We start from the raw sequence: 7,178 nt of genomic DNA, 5'->3' as shown, positions 1-7,178 counted from the left end.
GCCCACGTACCTCCGAGGGGTAGTAATAGTGAGCACGCACCCGTACATCGGCCTCGTGTCAGTGTCAGCATCAGCGCCCCTGACGCACACTACAGAGACGGGGCGGCGGCCTGCGCGGGCCTCACCGGTGCCCATGATCAAGAGGAAGACGCCGCCGTCCTCCTCTGAGACTAGCAGGCGGCGGTGATCCTCCAGCGACTCCGGCACGGTGAACGGCTAGCACGTCTCGTACTTGATGTTCTTCGCCAAGGGCCAGCAGTGACTGCTGCACGCATCCGTGAGGTGATGAACCATGTCCGCCGGCGAGCCACAAAACGGCATCAGGCACTCATAGCAGTGGACGAAGGGCTCCTTGGAGGCATCAACCAGGCCGTCCATGAAACGGGAGTGGTTGTAGGGGACGTTGCGTCAGTTGAATATATGAGCAAGTTAATACGAGATTTAATCCGAATAAGCACAAAATAAATCATGACTGCTATAACATAGATTAAACTAATCATGCGGACTAGCATAGTAGATGAACAGATCGAATCTAGGACACAGACTAGAAACATGAATTCTACCACAATTTCGAACAGGAAGGAAAGAAACACATACGGTGCAACGGGAGCAGCACCATTGGCGTTGAGGTTGTCGCCCATGTCGTTGAGGAAGAGGTTGCCGAGGTCGGGGAAGAAGTCGTCGTCGGTGAAGTCGTCCCTGCTAGCAGTCGCGAGAGTGCACTCCCCAAATTTCAGCAGCGCCCGCCGAATGGAGCGCAGGAGGGAGTGGCTGTAGGGGACGTTGCGGCCGCCGAATGGAGCGCAGGAGTAGCCCACGAAGCAGTAGATGGTGCTCCTCCCTAGTCTCTATTCTAATCTCTATCTCTACTACTCTTCTTTGTTTTTTATAATATACTAGTTGTAGCTGTCAAATCGACTAGTACTGCGCCGTCCACTGCACGCCCGGCTGAACACGCCTCCTCGCCTCCATCAAACCCCTCCGTTAAACCCGCATGCAAACCGAGAAACCTACTCTGGCCCGCGGGGGGAAATTTGTCGGTTGCAGTTGGAGAATAATAGAGTCACGTCCAATCCATTTGAGTTCATTGCGTGTATGATTCTCCCTCTATAAAAAGTTAATTGCATCCTTAATCTTGTATTCTAAGTACTCTGTGGGTTCCACTATCAGTACAGTGTACATGACTTGCAGGCTGGCTACAGATTCGTACAGAAAGTTAAAAAGAAACAAATTCATCCTTAATCATGTATTCTAAGTACTCTGTGGGTTCCACTGCCAGTACAGTCGCAAAAGAAGTAGTATATATTAAAAAATATAAAAAGCTAAAGTTTAGGACAGAATTCGAACTCAGGTCATCGGGCTGCGAGCATCCGGCCCGGACCAGTACACTAGGCGTTGGTTGCGGAGAATGCAAGAGATAAACCTTTATAACTATGAGCCCGTCCGTTGCAACAGATCCAAAGTAGAATAATACATATTCATAAATTTGAAAGAAAACAGTTTACTTTTGATATACATATCACTAAAAAAATCTTATGTTTCACTCCAAATATATTCTTTGGGCTGTTTTGATGAAGTAAGGGAGGAATGTGGTTGGTTTCAAGATACTAAGGGGTTTTGTGTAAACTGGAGCAGAGAAGTGGGAATTGTTGCAAAAGTCCACAACTTACATCATAGCCGTTAGATGCGGATCTAATGGTCAGAAATGGCGGATGGCAGACACACCATCATCACCAACTGAGTCTTTTATAGGAGTAGGAGTAGAGAAAAAAACCGAGTTGGTGATGATGGTGCGCCTGCCATCTTATAATATAGATTGTCCGATCTATATCTGACGGATAGAAAGCAAACTATGACAAATTTACAAAAGATACCCGCTCCTCTCTCCACATTTACAGATAAGGCCTTGCCTCGTTCATCCTTATCTCCCACAACCTCATTGCTGAGCAATTACAAAAGGAAGTGTTTGGAACAATCTGGTATGGTGGCCGCTGCCGGCGCCGTCCATCCCCATGCCTTCGCCCAGTCCGACCACCAGTCACCACCATGCCCCACTCCTCCTCACATGTATCATCTTTCTCGACATATCATTTTTTCGATGAAATGGTCGACATACTATTTTCCGATAAAATTCTCAAGATATCATTAGTTTTTACACATGGGATTACTCCTACCCACGATCAAGAGGAAGACGATGCCGTCCTCCTCCAAGACTAGCAGGCGGCGGTGATCCTCCAGCGACTCCGGCATGGTGAACGGGTAGCACGTCTCGTACTTGATGTTCTCCGCCAAGGGCCAGCAGTGACCGCTGCACGCATCCGTGAGGTGATGCACCATGTCCGCCGGCGAGCCACAAAACGGCATCGGGCACTCATAGCAGTGGACAAAGGGCTCTTTGGAGGCATCGACCAGACTGTCCATGAAACAGGAGTGGCTGTAGGGGACGTTCCGTCAGTTGAATATATGAGCAAGTTACTACGAGATTTAATCCGAATAAGCACAAAATAAATCATGACGGCTATAACAGAGATGAGACTAATCATGTGGACTAGCATAGTAGTAGGATACAGAGTAGAAACATGAATTCTACCACGATTTCGAACAGGAAGGACAGAAACACATAATGTGCAACGGGAGCAGCACCGTTGGCGTTGAGGTTGTCGCCCATGTCCAAACACAACGTAGACACGGTCTTTGAGCACGGTTCATTGTCGTTCCACGCTCGGGCATTGAAGTTTGTAACTATTTTAGATTAGAATATACTACTCCTCCAGTGCTAGTAGTAGAGCAGAGTCCTACTCTACTACTCTACTCAAGCAAGTTAGGGCATAGCACTGTAGGGAGTACCAGTACTGTGATCACTCAAGCAAGTTGTCTGGCATCGACATGACCCTACGCTGCTGGTATGTGTCTCGTAAGTCAAGCGGCATGTTGTAGTCATCATCTCATGTCCACTTCCCACGGCACATATTCGCTTCTCCATCTTTGTCCGCACATAATCTCGTCCAATCTTCCATCCCCGCTAACAATGGCAGAACCGAGCAGTGTCCGCCGAAAGAGTGGCTGGAATTCGCTTCCCACAGAGGTAATCAAGCTCATTGTTTCGCGTGTGGACAATCTCAGTACCATGCCGCTCGCCGCGTGCTCGTCGGGGCTGTACCGTTTACTCAAAGCCCTCAGGCCAGAGCTTTTTAAGCCAGCTCCTTGCTTGCTGATGACGCCTGATCTTCAGAAACGGCGTGTCACGCAGGATAACGATCGTAGGGTGGCGAGCATCAAACCCCTTGACTGCGATCCGATCCCCGTCAGCCTCAACTACATTAACGGTATGTACTGGGTTGGCATGAACACGTCTTGGATGGTGCTCGTCGACGGTAGCGGCAGCTGGATACTCGTGGAGGTCTACACCCGGCGATTGATCCCCCTTCCTTCGATTAACACTGCACTGCTTTGGCACTGCGGCCCAGAATACTCGGAATCTTACAGTAGCCAACATGATACCAAGTTTGATTTGCTCAAGGTTGTAATTTGCCAAGTGCCCACAAGATCTACGAATTATAAAGACTTCAGGCTAATTGCGTTCTTCAACCGCGGTCTCGCCTATCTGACAGGTCACTGCGGTAAGTGGATAAATCTGCACGTCCATCGCAGGATCATACATCCTCCATGGTTCTCTGATGCCATTGAACACAAGGGCTTCATTTACGCCGTCAACTCCTTCTATGGCTGGACGTATTGCTGGCCTACTCCAGTCATCGCTACAAACGGCTGTTACAGCAGTATGTTACTTTCCTATGATATCATGATGGCTTGCTTATATTACTGTCAACATTTGCAGAAAAAATATTCATGCTCATAACATGTTGTTCTTAAGATTGACTAAATCAAGAGCCCTTTTTTATTTGACTCCAACTTGATATGATGTTGTAGGCCGCCTGGTGTCCCTACCCTTCCTAATCCCAGAACCTTTCAAAGAAAAGCGGCATGGCAGTTGCAGGTGGTTCCTGGCTCGATCAGACGACGGCGAAAGATTGATGATCGTTCGCACATACCGGACGTGTTGTTTCGCGAAATACAATCACAGTCACTACAAGGCCTTTGAGCAGGATCCCAGCTTCTGTGGGCCTTCAGGAAATTTTGACTGGAGGCTGGTAAGTAGCCTTGGTACACGCTCTCTATTTGTCAGACTGAATTATCCGATTAACCAGGAGATAACCGACGGCAAGGATCATGATGGCAGCGCGGTTTCGTTCATCAGGCAAAACTGTGTGTACACAGCGTACCATGCGTCTCTGCATGCACCATACCCTGATATGTGCCGCCACGCTCTGCAGCCCAAAGTAGGAGAGAGGGTCACAAGTATCAGACTTCGACCTACTGGCTGGAGTTTCCCCGTCAGGCACCCATCTGGTTCAAGCCGTCAGCCAATCTCCATAGCTTAATAAATAGTAACGTCTAACTGAGCCAGTTAGTTAGATGCGTACACTTGGTGTAGTAGGATCTTTATTTAGTTTGATGCATACACTTGTTCTTTTTTGGTAGCCCTTTTGTAATGATGGCTGATGTTTGGTTTGGAAGAGAGAGTTGCGTCTTCACTCTTCTGGCCTGCTTACTGCTTCTGTCGCACCCCCAGCCCTGGTTGCTGCTGCTGCTGTTTTCAATGTACAATCAGTAGTATATTTCGTCTGTTGGTTGAATAAATGTGTTGTTAGAATGACAAACACAATGTTTTGGAAGTCGTTGCACAGTTCGATCCTTTAGTGCGCCGTACCGTACGTAGCGCATACTATTTTTCATACGGAACACATTTTCCACTTGTTGATAACATGCAGCCCACTGATGAAGGCCCAATAGAGAAGCCCATAATTAACTAGAAGGGAGGCTCTCACATGAATCCGGCCTAGGTACATGCTCATGGTCCCCTGAACATAAATAAGTAAATAAATAAAGCTAAATGCTCATGCACCAGTTCTTTGGGAAAATAGATAGCCCAGTATTTTTTCTTTTTGAAGAATACCCAAGCTAGGCCTATTTGTTTTCTCCGAATTACTGGGCTGCAAATCTTTCAAGACGAGGAGGGATGCATTCTGGCCTGGCTTAAGAGTATGGTCAATGTCTGTTAAAAGTAATATCAAAAGGGGTTGAAATTCCAAAAAAATTATAGCAAATGGGATATAAGTTTATTTTTTTGTTTTTGTTCTTCACTGATATCTTATACGTATTTCATTGGATTTAACATGACATAGTACTAATTTATTTTTAAATTTGTTTTAGTATGGCTATTAATTTTTGGATTAAGAATATTTCATTCCCCAGCAAAAATTTGTGAATTTTCAAAATTTCCCACATATTTAGTTAATTTTTTGACCCTGGTACTGACCAGAAAATGGCCAGGAATTCTAAAAATGGAAAATGGGCTGCAATAAATTCCATATGAATTAGAAAATGAGTAAAAATTATAAAAATAATAGAAAATGGGCTGTACACGCCACAGATTTCGAGGCTAACTTGTTTACGCAAGGCTTTGTCAGTGAACACACGACGTGCTTCTTCAATCTCTGATCTTCCTGCTCCAGCCGCCTAAACTAGTGCCGGCGGGACTGCCTGCTCCCTCCTCATGTGGCCCGCTGTGATGCCGCGCAGGCTTCCCTGGCCCACCCTACTCCCTCCGCTGGCCTGGCCGCACGCAATCACCTACCTCCTTATTACGCGAAAAAAATGATTCCTCCCACTGACATCTGGGGCGCACCGGTTGGGAGGCTGACCTGTGGGCCTACTAAGTTGACGCGTATGCAGGGCTTGTCAACTTAGTCAACAAACGATTCTAGCAGCAGTAACCGTTGGATTTGAATCGAACGGTCCTGCTGCTTCTTCAATCGCTGCTCTTCTTGCACCAGCCGCCCAAACCAGCGCCGGGGAGACCGCCTGCTCCTGCCTCCAGTGGCCGACTGTGCTGCCGTTAAGGCCTCATCGCCCCCTACTACTCCCACCGCTAGCCAGGCCCTGCGGCGACGGCAGCCTCACACCGCAGCCGCCAGTGAACCCACGTACTCCTCTCCGCGTGGGCATCCACTGCCGCGTCTTCCCCGGCTCCGCGTCGTCCCCTTCCTAGGCCTCGCCGTCGTCCACCGCCTTGGTGCTCTCGGCGCGGCGTGGTCAACGTGGTCAACGACATTCCATCGGAACAGTACTGTACGTGGAGAGGCTGACAGGTGGCTCCACGGCCACAGCCAGTTTTTTGTGATTTGCCAAGTAAGTCGCTTTGTCAGGCCTGCTGGGCTGCAGATCTTTCAAGACGAGGAGAGCTTTCATTTGGCTGGCCGAGAAAATGGCCCATCAGTAATGAGAAATGGGCTGTACATTTTTAAAACACATCAAACCGGCAATTAGTTTCAAATATCTTTTTTTTCATTTCGAGATTTTAAATTACATTAATTTTTATGCGTGGAGAATTTGTTGGATATTATATTGATATACATTTATTTTTAAAATCAGTTTGAATGTGAGTCAAAATTTCAGGAATAAAAATAGTTCGGACTGCACCGAAATATGCAAAATTTTGTATAATTTTTTAACCGTGGCCACAATATGGCCTGTAATGCTAACAAAAAGAATATGGGCTCCAAAAAAAACTTAATAATTAGCAAATGGGCTGTAAATTATTAGAAATAATGGCAGATGGGCTGTATGTTGTTTTCCACAGATTTGAGGCTTTCCTAAAAAAAGGTTGACGCACAAGCACTCACTGTTGGATGTCCATCCAACGGCCGTCGTGCTTCTTCAATCTCTGCTCTTCCTGCTCCAGCCACTCAAACAAGAGCCGGCGGGACTGCCTGCTCCCTCCTCCCCGCGGCCGGCTCTGCTGCCGCGCAGGCCTCACCGCCCCACCATACTCCCATCGCTGGCCTAGCCATCCCTCTACTCACCCACACCTGCTGTTATTCTCCGGCGACGGCAGACGAACCAGTAAATCCTCGTACAGTGGTACTCCCCTCCGCATGGGAAACAACTGCCGAGTCTTCCCTGCCTCCGTGTCGTTCCCTTCCTAGGCCTCGCCGTCGTCCACCGCCCTGGTGCTCTCGGCGTGGCCTGGTCAACGTGGTCAACGACCGACATGCATCTGAAGTGGACTGTACGTGGAGAGGCCGACAGCTGGGTCCACGGCCGCATGCAAGGAA

Source organism: Triticum aestivum, chromosome 2D (assembly GCF_018294505.1).
Source record: "Triticum aestivum cultivar Chinese Spring chromosome 2D, IWGSC CS RefSeq v2.1, whole genome shotgun sequence".
NCBI classification, from domain to species: domain Eukaryota; kingdom Viridiplantae; phylum Streptophyta; class Magnoliopsida; order Poales; family Poaceae; genus Triticum; species Triticum aestivum.
This window is presented reverse-complemented; position numbering follows the sequence as displayed.